General features: G+C 51.8%; 1 long non-coding RNA gene across 2 annotated transcripts in view; it reads left to right on the forward strand.

Moving 5' to 3' along the window:
* The first annotated feature begins 19189 nt into the window (after nucleotides 1-19189).
* Nucleotides 19190-27113, forward strand: part of LOC129048695 (uncharacterized) — a 32112-nt gene continuing 24188 nt past the window's right edge. For both annotated transcript variants that reach the window (XR_008511240.1, XR_008511239.1), the window contains exon 1: nucleotides 19190-19489. This is a non-coding gene — a long non-coding RNA (uncharacterized LOC129048695). The remainder of the gene's footprint in view (nucleotides 19490-27113) is intronic.

Below are 27113 nucleotides of genomic sequence, written 5' to 3' on the forward strand. Positions count from 1 at the left end.
AGGTAGCCAGGACCACCTGGACTCCATAAAGGGCCTGGGGCCAGCTAGTGATCAGGAGGGGCCTAGAGTTGCCTGAGCTGAGGGTCTGGGTCCCCCTCAGCCCCAGGCACTTCTGGCCTCCCTGCGATTTGCAGGCTGCGGTCTCCACCCCAAAGGCCCTTCGTTCCTCCGCGCACCTGATGACTCCCTCCTGAAGCTCTGAGACCCCACTTCCTGGCACCTCCTCAGGGTCTGCCACAGCATGGAGTTCTCTGTTCCCTCTGTCAGAGACCTACAGCCTGTGTACTGCGATGGCCCAGCCCTCCTGCTTGTGTCTCCCACTTGGCTGGAAGCAGACCAAGAGCAGGGTATGTGCTGGGGTGCCCAACCCAGGGCCAGGCACAGAGCACACCCACACATTGAAGGAGGGTGTGACTGCATAGACGGAAGCTGGTTCCGGATCAGCCTTGGAGGTGGGGAGAGGGGTTGGTGGGGTCTGGATAGATGAGAGGGATGGATAGAGCTTGGGGGTGATGCAGAAAAGCAGTGTGTATTGGGGGTGAGGGGCTACAGGAAAGACAGAGGGCGCAGGGAACTTCCATGGCCCCTATCCTGGCATCAGTCCTAAGGTATGAGGTCCTCCCTGCCGTGCTGACACCAGAAACGGTTTGGGGCAGCCTGGCCATGGGATGCAGAAGGGAGCTTTGTGCCTACTGATGGGCGCTGCCACCTGGCTTCCTGGCAGCCCAAGCGGGAGCCAACAGAGCAAGTGGGGGAGCTGGCCCAGGAGCCAAGGGGGCCCCGGGAGCCCTGCAGGTACCTGAGCAGCTTCAGAAAGGAAGGTGCCAGAGGAACTGGGAGGGAGGAGTGTGTCTGGAGATGAGTGGCTCCTCCCAGCCTCGGAAGCCGGGGGCATCTGGAACAGCGGGGTCCCTCAAGAGAGGAAAATGCCAAGATGACACCGGTGAGGGAGGGCTAGAGAGGCCTCCTGGGGTGGGAAGGATGAGTTAAGGGGTGGGGTGGGGCTGGGGTGAAATCATCCAGCAAAGGGACAGGTCAGGCGTGGGGGTGAGTGGAGGCTCATCAGGAGGGAAGTGTCAGAAGCCCAGCCCTCCTGCAGTTCCCTGATGCTGCTGTAACATGGCAGGGGTGTTGGTCAGTCAGCTGGCTTCACGCTCTGCCACTCACCTGTCCTGGGATACATGCCAGTGTCTCCACCTCCTACAAGCACTGCCAGTAGAGAACACCACTGCAGCCTTCAGGCAGACTGACCGGCAACCCATCCTGCCATGCAGGCCCACCCCAGGTGCAGAGACCTGGTTTCAACTGCAGCTTAGTCACTGATGGCCAGGGCACCACGGCCCTCTCTAAGCCTTGAATTCCTCATCTGCACAATCCTTTTGGGGCAGTGGCCACTTCCTGCCCACCCTGGGGGGGGCAGGCTGCAGACCAGCCTTTGCCCCTTTATGGAGAGGGAGCTCCACATCTCAGCCAGCAGGGCAGATCCCCAGAGCTCCTGGGGTGGGCAGATGAAAGGAGCTCGCCCCCACCTCCTTCCCCCAGCCTCCGGGCCAGTCACTTCACCTCTCCTCCTCTCTTCTGCAGAACTGTAAGAATTATTATTTTTTAAATCCTCATTGGAATGCTAATTTTGATTTTGAGTGTCTGTCATGGGCTCTTTGAAGTTTTTCAGACAAAATAAGTATCTCCTTAACAGAGGGGATTAGCGCCTACTTGTTTAGAATCCTCTGACTGAGAGTGACAACCAATTTCAAAATCTGTGGGGTTTAGGGAGGCTGCAGGAAGAGGGGCCGCCTCCCTCCCTGGTGGTCAGCTTTCCATAAATGGCTTAATGGGGTTAGAGTTTAACCCCTCAAACAGGGATCAGAGCCCCCAGCTTGAAAGCCAATGAGCAGCAAGGCAGATCTTGCTATTTAAATCCAGCAGGACTTGGTTAGAACTCTTTTATTCTTTTGAGCTTAAAGAAAACAAACCCATTTCCCTTGCAGAATTTAGGGCCCATACCAGCCAGCTGCCCCCAGCCTCCTCCCCAAAACGCAGGCCTTTGCTCCACAGGTAATTCATGGCCCAGACTTAGCCCAGGCTGAGATGCTCCTGGCTTTATGATTCAGTTCGATTCAGGAGTGCTAATGGGGCAATTTGTAAAGAAAGAAATGTAATGAGTTATCACAAAGCCCAGCAAGGACTCGACAAACCAGGCACTTCCCATCCATCAAGCATCCTAGCGTGGTCGGAGACCAGCAGCGCCAGAAATCTTGTGAGGCCCCTGGGAATGCGCTTTTCTGGGCCTGGACATGCACACATATGGCAGCCACTGCAGCTGCTTCCTTCTCCCTTTGCCCGCCCCGCACTCCCCACCACCCTGCACCCCACCAAATCATGGTCCCTAAGGGCCAGATGACCTGGGGCGATGGTGTGGGTGGGGTACGATAGAGGTAAAAGGAGGATACTTAAGAATTTCTTTGCTGAAGCAAAATTATCATGCAGGCCATTTTTAAAAAGAGCATTAATACCATGTGAGGGCCCACAGAGTCCCACATGTCGCAGGTAGGCTGCAATATTTCCCCAGGACTCTCGTTGCCAGCCCATGGCAGGGTTGCTGAAGCTGGGGCTTGGCCTGGCATGAAGCCTAAGGTCATGGAGATGATACTGGGCAGCCACATCCATCCAGTGTGTCCCATGAAGTCAAACTTCACCCAGCCTGGGCCTATGAGATACCCTCTGCAGAGAGCAGGTGACATGCTGTGTCCACTCTGCTGAGACAGCAGGCTGCTCACTTGAGTCGGAGACCCATAGGCAGGCAGGCCCCTCCTGCGCTTCTTTCAGATGTGCACAGTGGGGTCCAGAATGGGGAAGTGAATTGCCAGAGGACTCGCATTAAGGAAGTGGCAGCTTGTCACAGTGTGTACATGATAGTCTAGGACAGTGTGGCTGGGGCTGGGTGGCTAGCAAGGGGGAGTAGGAAGGGTGAGGCCTAGAGGGCAAGTCCAGAGGCCCAAAGGCCAGGCACCTGGGCCCGGGACTGGCCCAACTTGCTCAGCCTCCATGCTGGGGTCCCTAGACTGGCCCTCACCCTTCCCTTTCCAGCCACCACTGCCCTGTTCTAGCTCAGACCTGAAGGATGGAGATTTTGGTCAGTCTGGTAAGGAGGGCTGGCCCACAGAGAGATCTCTCTGGGCTGAGGCGTCCCTGTGCTCTCTCCCTGTGCCCTACAGCCTCTGCTGCCCTCCCAGCTGGCCTGGACCCTGGGTATCTGCCCCACCAGGTACCTCAGGAGGCCCCTGGCCAGAGCTGCAGCATGGGAAGGCCCCATGGCCAGCAGATGGGACAGAGAGAGGTCTGGCTTTAGTAGGGACTGCTTGATCCCAAATACAGAGTGATGTGGTCCAGAATGGTCCTCAGCATGTTTTAGGTGGTCCTGTCTCACCCACTCAGGTCCTGCCTCCTTTTTTCCTGTTTTTGTAGGCAATCTGGAGATATCTCAAGCCCAGAGAAATCAATCTGCAACCTCAGAACAGGCAGGTCCCACAGAGAAGGACAGTCACCTCCCTCAGAAGGATAGCAAATAATGACAACAAGCACAGCTAGTGCTTCCTGTGTGTCAAGTGTGGTTCTGAATGTTGTACACTGATGGACTCATGAATCCTCCTGCCAGTACCATAATGAGGTACTCTTGTTATTATTCCCATTTTGCAGATTAGAAAATTGAGGCATGGAGAGGCTGAATAACTTGCTTAAGGTCACCCAGGTAGTGAATGGCAGAGTAAGAGTTCAAACCCAGCCAGCCTGGCTCCAGAGTGTTCTGGTGGTCCAGCAGATGTCCTAGACCTAGATCTAGTGGCTACTGATGCCCAGCATTCAACCTTGGTACCAGCTCCCACTCCCAATAAGGTCAGGCTGAGGGGCAGATTACTAGACAGAGGGATTCTCCTGATAGGGGCCAGTCCTGGAGAACCTGTTGGGTCTTGAGGCCATACGCTGAAGTGTCCCCTGCTCTGTGAGAGATGGGGGAATGAAGTGTCCCCTGCTCTGTGAGAGATGGGGGAATGGACAGAGAGAGGGCAGTGGACACAGGGCATTGACTCAGGTTTCGGGAAGACTCCAAAGAGCATGGGGCTGACCCAGTAAACACCTGCCATGTGCCAAGCACTATGCCTGGCACTTCCCCCACGGTATTTCACAGAAGTCTCCCAGTAGCCCTGCAGGGTAGGAATTACTGTCTTCATTGAACTGAATTACAATGGAGACTGAGAAAAGTTAAGTAACTTGCCCAAGGTCACCCCGCTAATAAGGAGCGCAGCCAGATTTCAAGTCAGCTCTATCTGGTTTTACAGAGTCCATGATGCCATGGTGCTAGAGAGGGGCAGGTGGGGAGGAGGGATGGAGGAAGAGTGGGAAGGAAGCTAAGAACTTACATCACATACCCGAGAGAGCACTGATGGTGGCCCTTCTCCAGCTCAGCAGAGCAGGGCACGCGAGGAAGTCACACTCGGAGCTGGAGGGCACTGGGTCAGTCTGGCTCACGGCCAGATGGGGATTCTTTAAAAAAAAAGAAAGAATGCAAACTTTAGCAGCTGCAGATGGGGATTCTTAAGAGAAGTAGAGACCCATCCTGTGGGAGGTGGGAGGGTGGAGGCAGGGGGCTGCAGGGATTGACCTCCTCACTTCTAGGTTGCCACTCGAAGCTTCCTCCGGGCAACGAGCCCTGCTGCTTCCCAGAGGGAAACTGCAGCCCCCAGACCAGGGGAGAGGCCAAAGCACCTGCTCCACATCCACATCACCCCAGGCTTCTAGCCCCCAGGGGCTTCATCAGTGCTTCAGCGCTCTCTCCCACCCCCCACTCCCCATGTCCCTCGTGATCTGAACTCCTAGGGCTCCGTGTCCCACAGGTCACCACTTCCTGCGTCTCGGGTTCCCACGTCCTATGGCCCGTCCTGGGAGCGGAAGGGTTACGGCTTCTGCTGCTGAGTGGAGGCTGCTGTTCCCCAGCGTTAAGCAGCTTTAGTGTCTCCTACCCCAGCCCTGATTTAAAATTCATAAATGCTAATCCTTCATAATTTACGGTTTAAAAGCAGCCCCACTCACAGGCCCCGTGGCTACAGCTCTGTCAGAGTAATTATGCCGCCAAGCTGAAATTGGACTACTAACTGAGATATTAAACGGGCGGGGGGAAATCCTCGCGCTGGCAGCCGACCCAATTATTCCAAATAAGCAAACAGATTAGTGAGTAATTTTCCAGTTAAATTTGGTGATTGGTGCCAGAATTGTATGTTAAATATTCAGAAGTAAATAGATTAAAGATGAAATGTGCCCCCCTCCCTTTTTCCAGGCTTAATTTACTGTGTGTATTAAAACTTTTTCATGAGGAGAAAAAAAGTGAAAAATGATAATTAAAAAAATCCAAATAAACCCCTCTGGGCCTCCTGGTGTAGCATGGCAGAGGCCAGGCCCTCCAGCCTCCTTGACTTCCTAGCGCTCCAGGGCAGGGCCAGCTACCTCCCCTGGACCCAAACTCCAACCCTCTCCAGGGGAGAGGCAAAGAGGGTGTAAGATTCTGGGAACCTGGGTGGGCTGGGGACCTCCCGGCCCCTGTGCGCTGGGGTTGTATTTCTTTACAAAGAGAAATCCCAAATCTATTAGTCCTAAAGTCAGACAGAGCTGAGAAAATGCAGGCGGGGTGGAGGGAAGAGAGGCAGTTCTCGAGTGGGCACTCGAGGCCCCCGGGGTGCTGGGCTCCTCCTGGCACAGAGTGCTGCCTGGTTCTCAGTGACCAAGTGCCCAGGGCTAGGACCCAGGCCACCGGACACCAGCATGCCATCCTGGCCTGGCTGTAGCCGCTGGTCTGCTGTCCTGGGGTGGGGGTGCTGAACAGTGGCTGTCCCCAGCACACTCGCCTGGCCAGGCTTTGCCACCGCTCACCCTCCTACAGTCCTTCCCACCTCCCGCTTAGGTTCTCTGCAGCGGCTCAGCTGCAGCGGTGTCTCTGACAGGGAGAGGCCGGTGAGTCACCTCCCCCATAAGCAAGCGTACAAATGGAGGCCTGGAGAGGCCATTGGATTGTCCCAATTCAGGGACACAAATGAATCATCGGCTGCTCAGCCTGTGCTCTCTCTGCCGCCCCCTAGAGGACTGGGCTTCTGGCACAGGCTCACCCTGGGCAGGTGGGCAGAGCCACACAGGAACAGGTGCAGAACAGGGAAGGAAGACTTGTGCCAGGCCAGGAGTGAGCAGAGAGGATGGGGAGGGGGTGGGGGGCACACCTAGGCCCAGCCTAGGAAGAAGAAGATATGGGGAAAAGGATCTGCGGATGGTGAGGGGCAGGTGAGGCCGATAGGCTCTAGGAAGGGCCTGGCACCAACCTTGGGCACAGCCTCCTCCAGGGCAGCCCCTCATCCTCCCTTTGTCTCAGGGATCCCCTTCTTGTCGGTTCCAAATCACAAAGCACTGAGAATGTGGATGGAGGGGGAGATGAGAAATACGAGGAGTGGCGTCACCCTCTCCAGGGGCCCCACTTCCCTGCCCTTCAGAGGCATCTCTGTGGCCCCAGCCATGCTGAGAGGACTCCCTGTCCTCTTGGGGTTGCAGAGAGCTCTCTTCTTCTCCTTTAGCCTCTGAGTGGCACGCCTGAGGGACAGGGGACGGTTCCAACCACCCCTTCCCAGCATGGACATGCTGCACCTGTAATCCTAGGAAAGCCTCGCCCGGGCCACCAGGACGGCACCTCATGTAAACCCAGGACATGCAGGCAGGCCTCTGAGCCCACAGATCAGTCACAGCAAGATAGTGTGGGCAGACAGAAAGGGCATGTTTGTCCTGTCCTTGGGACCTGTCCAGCTCAGCCTTCTCTGAACCACTAGGCTACTGGTTCTCAAACAGGGCATGTGAGAACCGCCTGAGACTCTTTCACAAAATACATACAACCCCTACCCCCTCACACACATGTGGAATCCCCTATGGGTTATTAACCAGCTTACGCAATGCAGTGAGGATTGCCACTCCTAGACTAATGACTTGCAGGTTTTAAAAAGTGGCCAACCCTTTTTCAAAACAAATCTTTTGTATAAGCCCATTATGCAAAGCAGATAACAGTTTGGGGTAAATGTCTTTATTTGCCACTCCCCTTCCCTTTCCCCACATTCTGAGTCATCTCAGGGGTTGGGGGAACCCCTAGAATTCTGCCAGAGAGCAGCTGCCCAGCACTAGGAAGCCAAGCCTCTAGTTCGTGGTCTCTGGATTGGTTCCTCCCAAGTAGCCTCCTTTATCAGTGGCTCCAGTGAGCTGAATGTGCTGTCGTGTCCTGGGTTGGCAAGGGATTGGAGGCAGAGCCAAGCCCATCCAAGTGCCGCTGAGGACAGCTGCTAAGGCCAGGAGGGCTGGTCCAGCTGGTGACCGGTCAGCTGTGGCCCCACTCTCTTTCTCAGAAAGTTTACAACAATCTTCTCTGAGAGTTCCCAAAAAGAGTGGCCAGTTAGGATTAGAGAGTGAGTGGGCCTTAGCCTGAGAGTCGTGCCCTTCTAGTCACCCTTTCTGCAAGTAGAAGCCTTCCCTGGCTTCTTTCCTTTGGGACCAAAGCGACAAAGTCCTTCTCAGGCCTTCGGGAAGATGGGAAGGGGAAGAGGGGCCTGGGTCCTTGTCTTTACATCTTGGGATCCGACCAGGGTCCAGGGGACCCAAGGTATGCAGACATCTCAGGTTTTATTGTTTCTTTCTCTAGAAAAAAAGTTCCCAAATAAAACAATATTACAGAAAACATTTACTGAGCACCTGCTGTGTGTGGCCAGCATGGGGGACATGGCACTGTTACTTACTCATTGGCCCTCCCATTTGCAGACGCCCCCAGGTGTACCTGGTAACTTTTTTGACTGAGAGAAAAAGTTCCCACTTTGTTCCACAAGCGCCTGGCTCAGCTGAGTCCTGGCCTGTCCGCACCTGTCGTGGTGAACAGAGCCACATAGAAACAGGCCCTCCATTTCTGCCTCCTCACTGATCTGTTCTGGATTCACTATGAACACCATTTGACTTGGAAAACTACAGATTATCCCTTCACTAACCTCCAGTAGTTGTTGTTGCTGTTTTTAAACTGCTTTCTATTTAAGACTTTCCAAAAGGACCAAACTTTGTTTCCCATGAGGATTAAAACATCAAATAACAACCAAATGCATCAGAACACAGCTGGTGAACAGAGTTAGCAAGTGGCTACTGGACCAGGTGCTGTGACTCTGGAGCCGCGATTGGATTTCGTTCCACAGAAGCCCCAGCCCTTTACTATACAATTACAGCCAAGGCCCCCATGGATGGGTGAAGAAAGCCTGCACCATCACAGGGCAGGCTGTCTGTGCTGAGCTCCTTGCTAGACCTCTAGAGGACAATTCTCCTACAATGGGAAATTCTTGCCATGGAGGATCCACTCTGTTGGAACACACAGAGGGACACACAAATGCACATGCACTTCATGCATGCTCATGTATATACGTAAACAGATCCATACAGGGACACCCACAAAAGCAAACACACACAGGCACATACACATGCACACACACACACACACAAAATCCCCTAGGCCTTTCCAAACACTTGGCCCATGGGAACGGGGCAGTGGTATGTTACTAAATCAGTTCTCCAGGTGGGGAAAAGGTCCTGGTTTACAGTGTTTGCCAATTTCCTTGATGTAAATACCTCCACAGTAGCAGATTTTAAACAACTAACAGTTTAATAACTGACTCAAAAAATTCCTGAATATTTTCCAATTTTTCTCTTACTGACTCCAACAAACTATTGTCTTCAGGACCCCGTCCCAGGCCTGATTGCTGTAGGAGGGACCTGGTTGAGGTGGTCTGAGCAGATGGGAAAGCAAGGCGGGGTGTTGGCCTGGAGCAGGCCAAACCTGGTTGTCAGGGAGGAGGGTCATTGAGTGCCAGGTGGCATAAGTATTCCACAAGCCCTGGGAGGCTTCAAGCGGCCTGCTTAGACTATGAAGGGAGGAGCTACAGTCAGGTGGATGGTGTTACTGGGCTGATAAATGACATTATCACAGCCATCCCAGGAGGCTGTAGGCTCCCTATCACTGGAGGTTGGAAGCAGGGCCAGAGGACCACTCAACTGGGACCCCAGGGAATAGTTCACACCTGCCTTCTCTTCCCCTCTCCCAGGAACCTGCATGTAGGTCTTTTGCCCCTGAATCATACCACAGAGTAATGAAGAGTTTGGGTTGTTCTTGGCCGACCTTCTGGAATTAGGAAACCCAGTTCCCACTGCTAAAGCCAGGATGCCTGGCCTGGCCTGGCTTCATGTGACACCAGGGGACCACTTGCTACTTGCTTAGCTGAGAGCCAGGCCCCCGCCTCTGTTTTCTGGCTTCTGCGCATGCCCTTTGTTGGCCTAGTGGGAGGGGCGTGGGCATCCTCTGGCTGCAGCAGCCTGGCTCTGGCTATTCTATGTCCTTACCAGGCCTATGTTCCCCAGAAGTGACCTTTCTAACATGATCCCGGGCCCCTGAACTTCCATTGCCTCAGAAGGCAGGTTCTCAGCTGAGAGGCTCACAAACAGATACATGTATGTGATGATGAGTACAGCAGTGTGGGCATGTGTGTGAAAGAAAAATTATTTTTGAAAAATTATTTTTAAAAATAGAAAAATAAGCCAGGCACAGTGGCTCACTCCTATAATCCCAGAACTCTGGGAGGCCAAAGCAGGAGGATTGCTTGAGCCCAAGAGTTTGAGGCCAGCTTAAGCACAAAGTGAGACCCCTGTCTCTACAAAAAGAATACACAAATTAGCTGGGCATGATGGTGTGCACCTGTAATCCTAGCTACTCAGGAGGCTGAGGTAGGAAGATTGCTTGAGCCCAGGAGTTTGAGACTGGTGAGCCAAGGTTGTGCCACTGCACTCTAGCCTGGGTGAGACTCTGTTTCAAAAGAAAAAGAAAAAAAAACAACAACTATCATCTTACTGAGCACTTATTTTAACAAACAAGGCAGAATGATTATGAACACAGATCTTGAAGCCAGATTACCTGGGTAGCCTGCTTCTTCCATTTACCAGCTGTGTGATTTGGGGCAAGTTCTTCTTGTCTCAGAGCCTCAATTTCTCCGTCTGTAAAATGGACATAAGAGTAGGACCTGTCTTATAGTGATGGGAACTAAACACACTGATATAGAAGGAAAGCACTGAGGATAGTACCTAGCACAAAGTAAGTACAATAAAAAGTGTTAGTTGCTTTTATTATTATCATTATCCAATAGCTCTGCACTACAAATTTGGAGATTTATTTAATGTCATCCTCACAATGGTACCATGAAGTTGGTGCTATTACTGTCCCCCTTTTGTAGACAAGGAGTCAGAAGTTCAGAGGTTAAATAACTTGCCCAATGTCCCACAAGGGTACATGGCAGAGCCAAACCTCCAACTCTTAATTCCTGGAGTCACCTCACTGAAGGTCCTAACAGCAACCTAAGCCTCAGGTAGGACACAATGGTCTTTTTCAATGGGCAAATCCACAAAAATGGAGCCAACAGAGATCTGCCCACCGCTGAAGTCTGCAATAAATAGCAAGGATAGAGCTTTCTCTTGTTTACTCCATGGCGGCCACAGCAAAGCAGAAGCCAGAACAAATTGTGGGACAGCCACGAAAGGGCCTGCCTTGTTTTGCACCCCACGTGCCTCATCTGTCATCCTGCAAAAGGCCCTTTGCCACCTAGTACCTAGGCATGAGGATATTTGGGATGGGAACCCGTCTCTGCCAGCAGGGACTCTGTGTGGTTAAGACTGGGACATACATAGCTGTCTCTTATTTCACGATGTTTTTTCCTTTAGCCATTGGTCAAAAGTCAATCCTTGACCCCGTTCTAGATGGGGGCACCTCCATCTGTGTGATGTTGCTGATTGGGTGGTGGCATTTTTCACGGGCATCCATATGAGTGATCTCCAAACTGTCTTACTTATTGTGCATGTGATTGCTAAAGTCTTCAGGGCACATACACCCTGCATTAGAGAACACTGATCCAGTCAGGAACCATTACATAATTTTCTGAGACTGATGCAAAATGAAAATGTGGCCCCAGGCCCAGATTTGGGAAGTCAGCCTCCCCTTTTCAGAGGCCCGTCACCGCAACCCACAGCTGGTAGGTGACGCCCAGGGATTACGACCTCCATGTCAGGGCTTGCTCAGTACCTGATTCTGGGACGAGGGAGAGGCCCCCATAGAGCTGACTGTGGAACACGCCTTAGTTTCTCAGACCAGGGTGGATGGCTGCCACCTTGCCCCACCCTGGAAGCTGTGGGCACACACCTGGTCTTCCCTGCTTCTTTGCACGGAACCCTGCCAGGGTGGAAGGCAACCGTGGAATGGGAGCCTTTCCTTGCCACTCTGACGGACCCTGCCTAGTGTGGAGGGTGGTGGCGGGCACATCCCTAGGACAAGGAGGCTGAGGAGGCTGGGGCACTAGGTGGGAGGAATTGAGCCTCTGAGACGTCCTCCCTTCCAGGGAGGTAGTAGGAAGCAGGACTGTGCTCCAAGCCCAGGCACAGCCTCCATGTCCCATTAGGCTTCGCCACAAAACACACATTCAAAGATAAAATGATAATAATTTCAAGCTGGCAACCGCAGGGCATGAAACTCTAAGCACGGGGCCCTTCTAGGAATGGGCCACCACATCCAGGGCACAGCTCTCTGTTCAATAACCAGATCCCACAGACCTGCACCCAAATGCCTCCCCTTTTCCAGGCCCCCTGAATCGTCATTCCCCTGACCAGCTAGACGAGTCCTCCTCACTTACAGGATGAAGTCCTCACTCACTGTCCTCTGTGATGAGAGCTGGTTTCCTCCCCAGTCTCATCTGCCCCCTCCCACCCCACCCCTGTGTCCAGCCATGCCAAGAGTTCTCATTGCCCTATGCTGCTCCTTTCTGCCTCTCCTCCTTTGCCTGTGCTGTCATCTGCTGAATGTCCTTCCCCGCTGCACCTGGAATGCTCCTATTCAACCCCAAGAGTTTGTCTACTTTGCCACTAGCCTGGTGGAGTCTTTCCTGACCTCCAGGAAGAGGTGAAGTTGGTTCCTTTTCTTTTGTCTCATTGCGCCTTATGCATGAACCTATTATAACACCTACTACATTTGTCCACCTATTTATTCAATATAGATTTGTGGAGCATCTATTATATTCGGTATCAGCCTGGCTGACACTCTCTGTTAGTCTGACTCTCTCTTGAGGGATAACCAGCCCCAGCAGTCACTGTCTGAGTTCTAGTCATCTTCATATCTTCAGAGCCTGGAGGCGAGTAATAAATATTTGTTGAATTAAAGAATGAATGAAGGAATAAGTGAATGAATATGTACTAGGGCCACCTCCCAGTCCCATATCTACGAGTATTTAGAGCCAACACATTGAACCAGCGTCTGGTTGCAAAGCCTTGCAGGCATGAAATAGGGTCCTGTTGGGGTGGGGCGGGCATTGAGGAGTAGTGTGATTGGGACAAGGCTGCAGTGGTCGGGGAGGCAATAGAAGAAAAGATGGGCAGATGCCAGAGCAGGCAGGGTCTGGAACGCCCAGGTAAGGATTTTGCACCTGACTCTGGAGGCAATGGGGGCCACTGAAGGTTTCATTGAAGGACCTTTGGCTCCTGTCATAGGATGGGTTAAGGCAGCAGTCCCCAACCTTTTTGCCACCAGGGACTGGTTTCATGGAAGACCATTTTTCCACAGATGGGGTAGGGAGTGGTGCAGGGTGGATGGTTTGGGGGTGAAACTGTTTCACCTCAGATCATCAGGCATTAGATTCTCATAAGAAGCGCTCAAACTAGATCCCTCGCATGCCCATTTCACAATAAGATTCACGCTCCTATGAGAATCTAAGCTGCCGCTGATCTGACAGGAGGTGGAGCTCAGGCGGTCATGCTTGCTGCCTGCCACTCACCTCCTGCTGTGCAACCCGGTTCCTAACAAGCCATTGACCAGTACTGGTCTGCAGCCTGGGGGTTGGGGACCTTTGGATTAGGGGATGGGGAGACAGTTCATTCATGCAGATGCTGATACAGGCGGAAGGGTAGTTTGGGCTCAGTAAGGTTCACTGCCAGGGCATGAGAGCAGCAGGGTGCGAAGCTGGAGAGAATATTCTAGACCCAAAGGGTCAGTCTTTACCACCTGCCCCCTGTCGCATTCTCACTGACTGAGAATATGTCCTTCCAAAGCCACCAAGGACCAAAGGTCATCTCTCTCCATATCACTTCCCAAGTTCTTTGGCCTTGATAAATTATTAGAAAACATAATAACACTTAGGAACCAAAGATAATGGGATGTTTGGTCATGGCTTTGAGGAGTGTTTATCTAATTTCTGATTATAATGCTAGATTCATTCTCCAATTTTGGAGAAAAAGTGCATGCACATGCACACTATACAAAATATGCACCCTGTGTCACATCCACAAGGGAGCACATGCATGCAGTCTCAAAAGGACGTGACACACACACACCACCCAGCTGTGTATACATGTGCACACAGGGGCTGGAGAAGGGGCAGGGCAGCTGTCATCACAGTCACCACTCAGAGTGACTATTCCTACCCACTCCTGCTAGGGTCCCACCCACCCTGACTCCCCCGACCACACTTACCTGTTCAGCACTTGACTCTAACCTCACCGTGTTCCCTTGGGGATGTCATGCACCCTGATCTCACTCCCTTGATACCTGGACCCTCTAATCTCACCCCACCCTGCCTTTGTCTGACCCCATCCTCGCCTCCCCACTCCCAGTGACCCTACCCTGACTTCACACATCTTGACTCCCACCTTGACCTCATCCAACTCTGATTTTGTCCCCACTTTGATTATGGCCCGGCCTCATACACAGCACGTGCTCAGGGCCATTTTCCACGCAGGCCTTTGAGGTGGGCTGCCCTTCCGGCGATCGTGAAAGAAGTGAGCCTGGCCCCACATTTGTGTTCTCTCCTCAGCTCTAAACATGATCACATTTTCTTCAGCTGCCTTCAATAATTTTGGAAAGAAAGTAGGATATAAATTAAATCAATAGGTAACTATATATACTCGTCTCCCCAATCATTACCAGAACCCACTTTTTTCATCTTCCTTTCCCCCGGCTCCCTCCCACACATATGAACCCCTTCCCTTCCTGTCAAGTCTCTGCGGGCTACATGGCTGCCCTGGCTTCTGTGAGTTCTTTCCTGCTTGTGTTCCCTGACTCCTGCCCCACCCACCCCTGCTGCCCCACCAACTTCCCCTCTCCTCCCTGCCTCGCTGGCTGCTCCTTCTCACTCTCCTCTTCTGCCATTGGCATCTGAAATGTTGATGTTCCCCGGGGCTCTAACGCAGGCCCCTTCCTTGCATCAGACATGGCCCTCCCGATCTAGCCCATCTCATGGCTCCTCACACAGTTCAGCTGTGCACTGAAGCCCCCGCATCTCTGTCCCCAGCCCTGAGCCATCCCCTGGGCTCCACACCCTCGTAGCAACAGATTCCAGACATTTTCACTTGGAAGATCCACATTCAAAATGCAACCCATCACTTTCCTCCCACCCCAACTCACTGTCCTTGGTCCAAATTGCCCTTCCTCCTATATTCAGCATCCTGCCAAATGGCAATCCCATCTCACAGGTTTGTCTGGAAATTCTCCACAAGCTTGGCATCGTGCTAGGCCCTCCACCTCTCTCTTTTTCTCTTCACTCAAACTCAACAGTCATGAGGTCCTGTTCATTTCTCTTCCTTAAAGAGCCTGTTGGATCTGGTTCCCCTTTTCCACTGCCTTCGTCACCCTGGCCTAGCCACCCTTGGCTCATCCAGAAGACTAGCTGGAAGCATTTCCTGTCTGTTCTGTCTCTCCTCCACATTTCCCCAACCCAGAGCAACCTTTCTAAGACAGAAAGCAAATCATGTCTTTGAACTGCATGGAACCTTCAATGTATTCCCATTGCCTGCAGAAGAAAGTGAAGCATCTTTACCATGCCATTCTAGTCTCTTCACAAAGTGGCTCCTGCCCACTATTTCTTCTTCCTGTGCCTTCCACCAACTCTGTAGCTCTGCCCCAGCCACCCTACTTCCCATCTCACCACACTCCCAACAGGCCACTGCTTCATGCCTTTGGGGATTTATCATTTTATGAGCCTGTTTTGTTCCAAGCTCTGTGCTAGGAACTGGGGGTGCAGTGGTGAAAATCCAATGGCTCTGTCCAAGGAGCTCACATTCCACTGGGGGAGACCGACAGGAGGACAGGCAAGGACAGAATAAAGTTGGGAGGGGGATGGTGTTACTGAAGACATTAACTCAGAATGTGAGGAATCCAGAGTTGCTTTAGACATGGGTGTCAAATGCAATGGAGAGGGAGGAGTGGATTTGGGGAGGCCAGTCTAGAGCTACTGCAGAGACCCAGGAGAGAAATCATGGTGCCTGGGCGGGAGAGGAGGCAATGGGAACGGAAGGATCTTCAGAAAGTGGAACAGGCAAGACCAGATGACTAGTTCACTGTTGGGGGAGAGAGAGGAGTCTAGGACCATCCCTGCGTTTCTGCCTCAGGCAATTGAGGTGATGGCAGTCCCATTCATGAAGGGAAAGTCGAGGGGGTGGGAACAGAGGTGGCCCGCAGCTCTGCCCTATGTCCTTGGTTTCTGTTGCTATTGTTTTAGCTAACAGCCATGGGTACATACTAGAGCCAAGCCAGGGCTGGGTGTTTTGCCTGCTTTATCTGATGGAATCCTCACAATACAACAAAATCTCCATTTTATAGATGGGACTGCTGAGGCTCTAGAAAGTTAACTAATCTGCCTAGGTTCACATAGCTGGGCAATGAAAGAGTGAGGATGACAGCCCAGGCCTGGCTGACTCTGAAGACCCCTCTCTTACCAGTTGCATTATATCACCTCCCCAGATGGTAGCCCCTGCCTGCGGGTGTGAGGTTTTGTGGGGCCGCACTGGTTTTGCATCCAGGGCTACTCACTGGAGTTTTCACCTCCATTCACTGCTCCCAGCTCCTAGCTGGAGCTTGCTCTTCTCCCACATGGCTCTGGATTCGTGCAGGGACAGGCTTAAATGCTGGTGGCTCAGCTCGGTGCCTGGTGGCAACTTGTGATGAAGGGCAGGAATCCAGAGTTGGGGCAGCGATCTGACTTCTGTTTACATGTCTCAGAGCCAAGAGCTGTGCCCACCCAGGACTCTCCTGTCCCACCATCACCTCCCTTCCACTCTCTCAGCAGGGCCTGTGGCACGGAGGGCAAGGTGCTTTGCAGAACTTGCAGAGGCTGGGTTGGGAGAGCTGGCCCTGTGGAGTGGACACACAAGGCAGGCAGGGGGCGCCACAGACCCTGTGGGCCCTCCAAGGCGAATGGACCACGCCTGTAAGGCTGCACCTGATGCGCTCCCCTGAGCATCAGGCACTGGAAAATCAATACCAATTTCCACTTTCAGTGCCCAGCGACACCCTTTCATCACATCTCACGTTTCCTCTGCATTGTTGGGACTGAGACAGTTCTCTGGCCACGGCCCCAACCCTAATCTCTGCGCTGGCTGATATGCCCAGTTAACACCTGGCCCTTGAACCTGTGGTCTGTTTCTCACTACCTTGGATCTTGGGGCCGCCCACATGCCTGTCATGTCACCTGTAGACACACCCATCCCTGCCTCTCCTTACACACATGCTTGACCCTCTGGGAATGAGTTTTTCAAGTGACCCACATTTTCCAGATAGTGTAATGTGTGGCCATTGAAGCATCAACAGTTTATCATTTAACCCTTTGGATGAAAATCATCCCCAGAAGTTTTTAGATCTCCCTTTACATTAAAAAAAATCTATACCTTTATTTCTTTTTATTAAAATAATAAATATGCATCATACAAAATTTGGCAACTGTAGGCCATTATGAGGAGAAACCATTTCATTCAGGAGTCATTAATGAAGAAGAAAAGGTACACAGGTGTGCATGCACATGGGGTCTGTAAGGATTTGCGTGCGTCCACTAAGAGGAGGGTATATATTTATTACAGCTCAAACACCACCTCCTCAGAGAAGGAAGGAGACCCAATGTCTCCAATCAATTTCTGTTTTGTACCCCATACTATTTTCTTCATAGCAGTTATCCCGCTCCAAAAGTCTCTGACTTCTTTGTTATCTATCTCGCAGAGCTGTGACATTGCACAGCTTCAGGGAATGCTGTTCACATTACATTCTTCATGCAGGGTGCACTGCTCTCTCAGAGTTGTGCAGTGTGCAACTGTGTGACCACACGCAGCAGCCCTGCTGCCGTCTTTCATTAAAGTGTAAACTCCATGAGAACAGGGAACTGTGATCCACAGTGAAACCGCCTTTGCAAAATTATGACTGAGGCAGCGAAAGAGATGTGACCTAACCGACTCCATCTTGGTTCTAACCTTTTAGCTGTCCTTGTTCCTTCCTGGGCGTAAGCCAATCCAACTTTGGGAGGAACTTAGTTTACAGTTTTTTGTTTAAAACAAAGATGATAACAGCTCTTTCCCAAAATAAACCTCCTTCTTGCCTAGGACTAGACTGCCTTTGTAGGACTAACAAATTATCCACAAGATTGGAAATTATGGTTTAGGAGTCATGAAACTGGAAGCTACAAGATTCTGACCCTCCCTAAATGGCTTCTAAGATCAGTGCTTGAGATATTTTGCAGACCTGCACTTGATGGATCAGCTGGCACCATCCAGATGGATAAACTTCTGGCCCCCACCCAGGAACTGAGTCAGTGCAAGAGGACAACTTCAACTTCCCATGATTTCATCTCCTACATAACCAATCAGCACTCCCAGCTCTTTGGCTTCCCCCCACCCACCAAGTTGTCCTTAAAAACTCTGATCCCCAAATGCTTGGGGAGACTGATTTGAGTAATAATAATACTCTGGTCTCCCACACAGCCGGCTCTGCATGAATTACTCTTTCTGTATTGCAATTTCCCTGTCTTGATGAATCGGCTCTGGCTAGGTAGTAGGCAAGGTGAACCCCTTGGGTGGTTACAACAGTGCCTAGTATATAGTAGGTGCCTAACATACAAAGTGTTTGTTGAGTGAATGAACGAACACACTTCTGCCTAAGGATGTAGCTTCTTATAGCCTCTATCTGGTCCCTCTCCTAGCTCCAACGTAACTGAGAATCAGGCAGAAAGCAAAAGGCTCTGATCTTACTTTGCGGACAGTTCCCATGCTCTCAGAGCCTATTTCATCTTCTTTCTCAAAACATTTGTAAGGTTTGGGTTTCTAGTCTTCATGCTCCAAAGTTGATTTCCTGGTCTCCAAGCTCCCTAAAGATTAGGAATAGCATGAGGAAGTGAGGGTGCTGTGGACAGACACCCCAACTATAGCCTGACATTAAGAGAAGGGACAGAGACACAGCACGTATCCAACAGAGCTCAGAACGCGGTGCTGGGGCGTTCTGCAGCCATGATAGCCTCAAAGTGCATCAATATATTACACCTCCAAACACAACGGTGACCTTGGCTATCACAAGAAGATTAAATCCTGTCTAGAGTGCTGTCTTTAGAAAGCATGGGAGGCATATGGTATTCATTTTTTATTCAGTTCTTTCAAGTGGCTCTTCACCCCAGCCATTCTGTACACTCTGGCCTATGGGCCCACACGAACCTATTTTGAAGACGAGAGGAACACAGCCGTGTTGTCTCCAGTGGTATAGCTGATCTGGAAAGCAGAATCGTGGTTCTGCTCTCCCCTGTCCCCTGCACCCTCCACACCAGATTTTCTGCTGTTTCTCACCCACCCTGGCTTCCCAGGGAGTGGATTCTGGTGCACCTAAAGCAGATCAGCCTTTGCAACAATGATTAATTGACACCAGCAGTTTAAGGATGCTTATTTGCACACAGTTACGAAGTGTCACAATATGTCTCAAATGCAAGCGGCTTCTATTAGAAGCAGAACGGCAGAGCGGCAAGCGCCAGCAATATTTCCTTAAAAGTTCATCATAGGCAATGGGGTAGTGTGCGAAGCTAAACAAATCCGGGCAATAATGGAAATGTAGCATGAAATTACTTCTGTAAACAACAACCATTCATTATTTGAACATTTTTCATAAGCGAGCAGGCAGGGAGAAGGACAGGGGCAGCGGGTGGGAGGGAGGGGGCTGTGGCGGACAGGGCCCGTGTACCCACTGGAATTTCTGGGCAGAGCTTTCTTGGGGCTCCCCATGCCCATCTGTCTTCAGAAAAATGCCGAGGCCAGGCTCCGTTCTGCCTAGCGCCTGCCGTCAGGTTCCCTTTCTTCATTAAGCGGGATTGGCGCAGGCAGAAGGAATGTATGATTTAAGGAGGAAAGAGAGACCCACTACTTAATGTTGATTTGGCGGAGTGTATAACCCCGGAGAGAAATGTAAATAGCAGCCTGCAATAACATGACAGCCCACTAATCATATTTACAAACGATATTAAATCTGTCCGCACACAGGCCTGCCTGCGGATTGGCCCGGCCGTAATTGTCATTGTAACCAGTGCCGGCTTATGGGAGGATTTAACTGCAGTGATATAAGGTGAGTCGCGGGCTTATTATGACTTTATTATTACCCAGTTTATGTTTATTAAAACAATTTGTCATGCAGAGCAGGAATGGAAGGATGGGAGCATTAAATCGTGCCGTACTCAACCTGGAGAGATGACTCCAGGGATGGATGGCAGCAGGCCCCGAGCCTCTACTCGGTGGCTTCTGGAGCGGTGGACCCGTCAGCACTGGCCACCCGGAGCCATGGCCTGGCTGAGGAAGGCCACTCTAAAACCTCAGAGCCGGGCAACACACAGCTGAAAGGCAATTCTGTGGCCCTAACTGCCTTTCAGATAGGAGTTGACTCAGGACAGTGATGGGAAGGACGAGGCCCCGAGTTATTGCCGGTGTTTGCAGGGATGGCCGTGAGGGCCACACCTGGGGCTCCTCTAGATGGCTGGGAAAGGAGCCAAGCCTTGGAAGTCTCCGAGAGAGCCTGCAGAGGCTCAGCACGAAACGTCTTGGAAGAAGTTTAATAAAAGCTGTTTTATTTTCTCTGGGGGTCCTTATTGGTTATTATCAAATTTATTTCATCCCCAATCTTTGTTCTTTGGCAAGGCAGAGAAAAGGGAAGGTGGTGGGGGGCGGGGGCGCTGAGAGGAATAGATCCATACGACTAGTAAATAATACTCCCTTTCCCCAATCCAATTACCTAAGGCAGAGAGGCTCCAGGAGGTTGGAGGGCCGAAGTAGCAGCTACAGGTGCAACTGGGGCTGTAGCCTTGTGTGCAGACATCACAATCTCAGACACCTGCTCTTGCTGCCAACCCCAGGGAAGGCCCCACATGCAAGGGATGGAGGGGCAGGAAACCAACCATAACTGGGTCTGTCACAAAAGCTTCAGAAATGTGACCCTTGGTCAGAGTGCCCTAGAGAAGCTAGAGCCAAACTGTGGCAAGGCCAGTCTTCATGGGCGAGGTGGCTAAAAATGTCCTCCTCTCTTCCGGGCCTCCACTAGCCCTTTCGGTGCCTCTGTATTACAGTACACACACACACACACACACACACACACACACACACACACACACACACACACACACACACACACACACACACACACACACACACACACACACACACACACACACACAGAGTTCCTCTGTGTATTACAGTATATCAAATACAGCAGCAGTGTATGTAATATATTTACATCTATATTACACAGTAATATACATACAGTGCCTCTGTGTATGTTAGAAAAAGGTGCCCCTTCCTCTAGGCAGGGGCAGACCATGTGTGCCCAGGGACTGGTGAGCAGAACAAAGTCTGGATTCCATTCTTCATTTGCCCCCTTAGTCCTTGTGTAGTGCACAACCTACACAGCTGTACGTGATGGCCCTACTCCCTGCCAGCAGCCTCATGGCCTGAAATGCGACTATTTCAGGAACTCACAAGCCACATAATGTCTCCAAAGCCATTAGTGTCCTGGGCAGCAAAGTAGAGGGTCTCTGGAGGGCACAGTGGGGAATGAGAAAGGATGTTCCCATCATCACCGTCTGCCACAGTGTATTTCTCAGGTCTTGAGCCTCATGGTGGGTGAGTGAAGGATGGGACAGACAAACTGTGCAGCCTCCTTTCTGAGACTCTGAGCAGTGCTGCCTGTGGGATATGATTCTGGGTGGTCCCAGCAAGGCGTGCTATGGGACACGGTGCCACCTCTCCCCAGGGGTGTGGATACCTGGCTCCCAGTGGCTGCCTCAGTGGCAGGGTGTCTCTGTGGGGGTCACCACATTCCTGTGCTCTGCCTTCTCTCTGCCCAGCCAAGAGGGTCTGCTTGGGCTTCCTAAGTCTGGCCTTTGGGGCACCGGAAGTGACCTGCTCAGCTGGAGCCCCACCTTCCCTCTGGGTGCCCTCCCAGCTCATATGCTCCCTGTGGTGGGGAACTCTCTCCCTCCAGAGATGCCTCTCTGGCTGTTGGAAACCTTTCCCGGGACACCCACTGCACCCAGGGAGGACCCTGACCACAAGGCCCATCCCCGCGGCTCCCCTGCAGCTGCTCTTCTGTATGGTGCTTCTGCAGGGGGCTCTGGGCCCCTCCTTGTGGGAGTCCTGTCTCCTGGTGCCCTGGGGTCCCCACCGGAGAGTATTTCCCTGCTGACAATGTCCCAGGCTTGTGCTCTCCTGTGAGTACAGCCTAGACAGGGGCTGAGTTGGGCCCCCACCCCCAGAGCCTGACCCTGGGGGATGTTAGCTAATTGTGGGCCCCGCTCTCTGGGCCTGGGGACGCCTGTGGGCCTTGGGTTCCCTTTGTCTCACTTAAGAAAGGAGTCACAAGCAGTGGTTCAGAGAGGAACAATAAGCCTTTATTGCGGCTGCCCTTCTCCACAAACGCTCAACCTGCTGGCCAGCGGAGAGCCGTGCTGGCAAATTAAAAGTCTCTAAACTTTCTTTATGTCTCCTTGGATGCTCCAGCAGCTTTAACGCTGAACTGACTGGCCTGGCTCAGAGACAAAGAGGCCAAGCTGGGGTCAGGGCCAAGGCCGTAGGACAGGGAGGATCTCACTGAATGGTCCCCCACTGGCCCGTGGATGCAGGTGGGGTGGGGTGGGGTGGAGCAGGTGTGGGTCTTGGCTGTGGTGCTAGGGGTCTGGGGCCCATAGGCTTACAAAGGCCTCTTGGGGCAGTTGGCTGGACAGGGGTATGGGATGCTGCTTCCTAAGTCTCCATTGTCTATGGATGGCAGACGTGGAGGCTCCTCTAGCTGCCTCTGAAGTCCTCTTAAGGAAAGCACAGCCTGAAGCCAGGGGCAAAGGAAGCCTGTTCTAGACCCCAGAGAGCATTAGCTCCCTTACCGCCACTCTCCTGGCTGAGTCCTGAGGCTGGGAGGCCACTAGAAGGGGCTGGAGGACCAGGTCTGTGCTACCACAGATGAGCACACCGCCCCTGCCACCTCCCACCAAAAACTCTGGCTCACCAGGGCCGGGTTAAGAGGTGAGGCTGGGACAGCCCCTGTTAACCCTTGTCATCCCGGCATTATTCACAGCACCTCTCTTCACCCTCCAGAGTGCCAGGGTTTCCTGTTGTGTGCCAGCTGGGTGCTGGGCCATGCCATCTTTGCAGGACAGCTGAGTTACAGCATCAGCGGGGAGTCACCTGGGCCAAGAAATGTCACCCCCACCCCACAAAAAATGTGCCAGGATTCGCAGAGTAGAGAGGAACTCTGTGGGGGTGTACTGACTTGGAGGGGGCATAAAGGAGCCTTCTGGAACGCTTGAAGTCACCGAGACCTTGATCTGGGTGGTGATTCCATGGGTGGGCACATACATAACAAGCCATCGACTCGCATGCTCTGCTATATGTATATTGGACACTACGGTGATGAAAAGCAAATAGACATAGGCCCTGCTCTGGAGTACGAATGAATCCCAGCTCTCCCACTTCCCAGCTGGATGACTTTGGGCATGTCATCCAACATCTCTGAGGCTCTGGTCTTCATCTACAAATGGGGAGAACATCACCTACTTCTTTCCCACTAACCTGAGCCCTCTGTGAGAACAGAGACCGCACCTGACTCTCCTCTGTGTCCTCCTTGACCCCTGCGAAGGGGCTGGCTCAAGAAATTGCCGATATAAGAGCGTCCCCCAGGTCAGAGGGACCTCACAGCTCCCCAGGAAAACATCTTACCCTGTTTTACCAACATCCTGGTAATAACATCTCTCTTGGTGCCTCCTCACATCCCTCCAACTACTCTTTCATAAGGGGCTTGGGGTTACCTCTTTCTTCCTTGGAGAAGTGGGGGAAAAACTAGGGCACTGAGGCTGAGGCAGGGCCTGGAGCCCTTGGGGGTGTTGGGCCAGCAGGGCTTAGTTTGGAGAGGGGCCAGAGAGGGGTTTGCTTTGCTTGGCAGGGGAGGGATGGGGTAGAAGAGTGTACCTAGGACAAGGGCCCAGCAGTGAGACCTTTGCTGGGACTGATTCTCTGGGACAAAAGAGGACTCGGGTTTAGGTCATGGCTGAGGAGGATGTCTCCAGCACTGTGCACACCCAGGACATGGCCCCTGCCCGCCGGCACACCCCGTGTCTCCCAGGCCCCATCAGGCTGGACGGCCCAGTCTCCTCTTGGGGGAAGGGCCCCTTCCCTCCATCCCTCTATCTGATTGTCTGCTAGGCTAGTTCTTGGCAATTTCTTGCTCCGTTTCTTTAATCCCTGATTCTCTTCAAGCACAGAAGGAAGAGGAAAAAGCCAAAGGCCGAGGTGGAGAATAGGGAGGGGGATGTGGGGGATATGGGGGAGGTATGAAAAGAGATAAAGGAGGTCACTACAGCCTGAAGCACCCAGGCTTGATCCTGGTGGGGACAGCAAGTGCCCTCGAGGGTCCAGAAGGGAGCTGGAGCCCCAGGCTGGGGCTGCGTCAGTCCTGCTCTTCAGCCTCTCCAGTGCTGGGAGGTCGGTGTAAATGGGCAGTGTGCTGACACTGCAGGGCTACAGTCATTTCTATAGGCCAAGAACAGAGCCCTGGGGTGAAGGTACTGTCACCTCACCTTAGTTCAGCAACCTCCTAGGCCCTGTGCTGAGACTCAGGCAAGACTCGGGCCAGGGCTCAGACACAGGCTAGGCCAGTGCTGAGGTGTGCAGGCTCCGGAATGGCATCTTCCCTACTGGCTGCTGAGAGCTGAGGGCCCAGGAGGGGCAGGGAGGGCCCTGAGAGGTCAGCTGAGCCAGCACACCTGCGCTCCTCCCGTGCCTCGCCCTGCCTCCCCGCTCAGGCCTCAGAAGCCTTTCTGCTTCCAGGGAAGCAGGGGCGGTGAGGGTCTGTGGCACAAGGGCGAGCCCTGGAGAATGGAGCTTGTGTGGCGTCTGCGGCTTCTTAGAGGAAAAAACCTATTGAGAAGCTCAAATCATGGCAGTAATTAGGCCACTTACTTTGTAAAAGTCCAAATTAAATGGAAAATTTGGTGCTAATGAGAATGTTCCATTTTCTCCTTTTATTAAATCTAGCTCTGTGCCTTCCAAGAGTTTGGGAATAGCCAGCCCCTGATGTCTTTCTCACAGCCAGTTCATATCCTCTGATTGTGGAGTTGCTGAGACAGAACACACTCGCAGGGCCTCCAGTTACCGGCTCAATTGAAAAATGTCCTTCATAAGGCAGCAGCATTAACCCACCCCCAGCCACCCACACCTCCAGCCCTTCCCCCCATCTCCACCAACCCTCTCTGGCCTATCACCATCAGCTGCGTGGGCCCCCAGAAACCCACACCCAACAGGGAGGGGCTGGTGTGGGTCCAGGAAAGCTGGGCTTCTGGTCTACCCCTTCTGGAACCCAGCTTCTTCTCTAAAGAGCCTGGGACCCTACCACTTCCAGCTGCCTGCCTCCTGACAACAGTCTCAGGGAGGCTGAAGCCCACAACTTTCTGATTAGACTTGCACTTAGATCCCATAATTACCAATTAGGGGCTTCAGGCAATGTAGTTTGCCTCTCAGGGCTTCAGGTCCTCACCTGTAAATTGGGGGTAGTGCTACTATTAGCCTCATAGAGTGTTGTGAGTGTGAGTGGAGAGAAGGCATTGCAGAGCACCTGACACACAGCAGGGTGCAGCACCTGTCTATGGCCAGGTCCCTCTGAAGCCTAGTCTCTAGCGAGAGTAGGGATATGCATTCTGTCACTCTAGTCTTTCCAGGATTTCCTCTGGAAGGTTTGGCAGGGGTGGGAAGGGAGGAACTAGAGGAGGAGAATGTCTCAGAATACAACCCCATGCTGGAGTACGTATTAGGAGGAACAGCCTATCTGGTCCTGGCCAGTAGGATGCCTGGGCTTGGGAACCTGGCTGTCAAGGATAGGGAGGTCAGGGGGTGTATGCGAAAAATCATCCTGTTCAAACAAAGAGATAGGAACAGACACGTAGACAGACACACACACACAGGCTCAGTCCCAGCTCTCTTCAGTGGGGCTGTCGAGGCCTTGGCGATGGGGTCTCAAGGAGACCTGCAGCTTGAAGCATAAGCCACGCTTAGAATCTGCATTTCAATTCAATTCCCGGTTAGTCTACCCATAAGGGTTTACCAAGAACCTCATGCGTTTCTAACACCAGGCTAGAAGCCGGGGAGAGAGCAAAGCCATAGCCATCACAGAACAGGCCCATCAAACTCAGGCTCCTCGTCTTGGTGATAACGCATCCTCACCTGCAACTCCGATGTGAAACGTGACTGTCACTTGACTCTTCTCTCTTCATCATCCCGTCCTTCATTATCCCCATCTATGGTGTGGACTTCTTTCTTAGTTTCCTACCTGATCATGCCCTGATCCCTGCCCCACAAGGCTGCCTTTCCTGCTATCTCATTTCAGCCTCCTCACCAGGATTATTTTAACAGTCTTAGCACTCCAGCCCTGTCTCCTGCAGGCCCCAGAGGGAGCCTCCTAAAATGAGCATTTGAACTTGTCACCCTCTTCTTCAATCTCTCCAATCACTGTAAAACCTCTGTTATGTTCAGCATAAAATAAAACTTGGTTGTCCACGCATTCTGCATCTCTGTCACCTCCCCAGCCTACTTCTTTTCTGATCATATCCCCCTTCAGCCTGCCCCCCAGTCACACCAAAGAGCTTGTGGTTTCTCAAATGAAAAGTGGCCTCTCATACTGCAGGTGGACTCCAGTTGCCTTTGCCTTCTTAGGATTTTTTCTCACTTCTGGGAACAGAATCCTTCTCTCATGTGAGGAACCAGTTCTATGTGGTTTGGATAAGATGGGCAGGTGATCTAGTCTGTGATCTAGAACAACAAGAACACCTTATTCTTCTAGGGACAATGATTAATGTAGGAACATGGACATGGCCCAAACAGGGCCTGTTAGAATCTTCTCTGGGAATTTTGGCTTGAACTTACAAAAGAGAGCACCACTTACTGGTAATGGTAAGCCAACAGGAAGTGAGTCTGATGTTTTTGAGGACCATCTGATTCACTGTGTAGAGAAAGTCTATCTGATAGATATAGAAAGAGATAGAGGCCAGGCACAGTGGCTCACACCTGTAATCCCAGCACTTTGGGTGACCAAGGCAGGAGGATCGCTTGAGCCCAGGAGTTCAAGACCAGCATGGGCAACATGCTGAGGCACCCCCATCTCTATTTTCTAAAATTAAAAAAAAAGAGATTAAAGCTGGCAATTAATTAAGCTTCTGGATCCAGTCTTGCCTGAAGTCATATCACATGGACTGTTCACTTATGTAAATTTTTTTAGCTTTTTTTTTTTTTTGGTCTAAGCTAGTTTGAAATCTTGACTAAGACAAGGCTGAATTGATCTACACTTGATGTTCACACTGATGGCAATTCTTATCTTCCTTGTCTTATAGGAAAATAAGGCAAATCATTTTAAAATTAATTTCAACTGTCAACTCCTTTAAGAAGTCTCTTTTTCAACAACATGATTGTGATGTGATACCCCTACTCCACAGCTTAATTCCTACTGTGGCAATTACTATTTCTGCAACCAAATATGATCATTTTGATGGGAGGACTCCTGTCTAATTCAACTCTATATTCTCTGTACCCAGCACATGACCAGACACCAGGCAGAGGATAGAAAATATGATTCCATTAACATAAAGATGAAAAACAGGCAAAACTCATCAACACTGTTTAGGAACACATACACAAGTGGTAAAACAGTAAGAACAAAGCACAAA

Source organism: Pongo abelii, chromosome 9 (assembly GCF_028885655.2).
Source record: "Pongo abelii isolate AG06213 chromosome 9, NHGRI_mPonAbe1-v2.0_pri, whole genome shotgun sequence".
Classification (NCBI taxonomy): Eukaryota; Metazoa; Chordata; class Mammalia; order Primates; family Hominidae; genus Pongo; species Pongo abelii.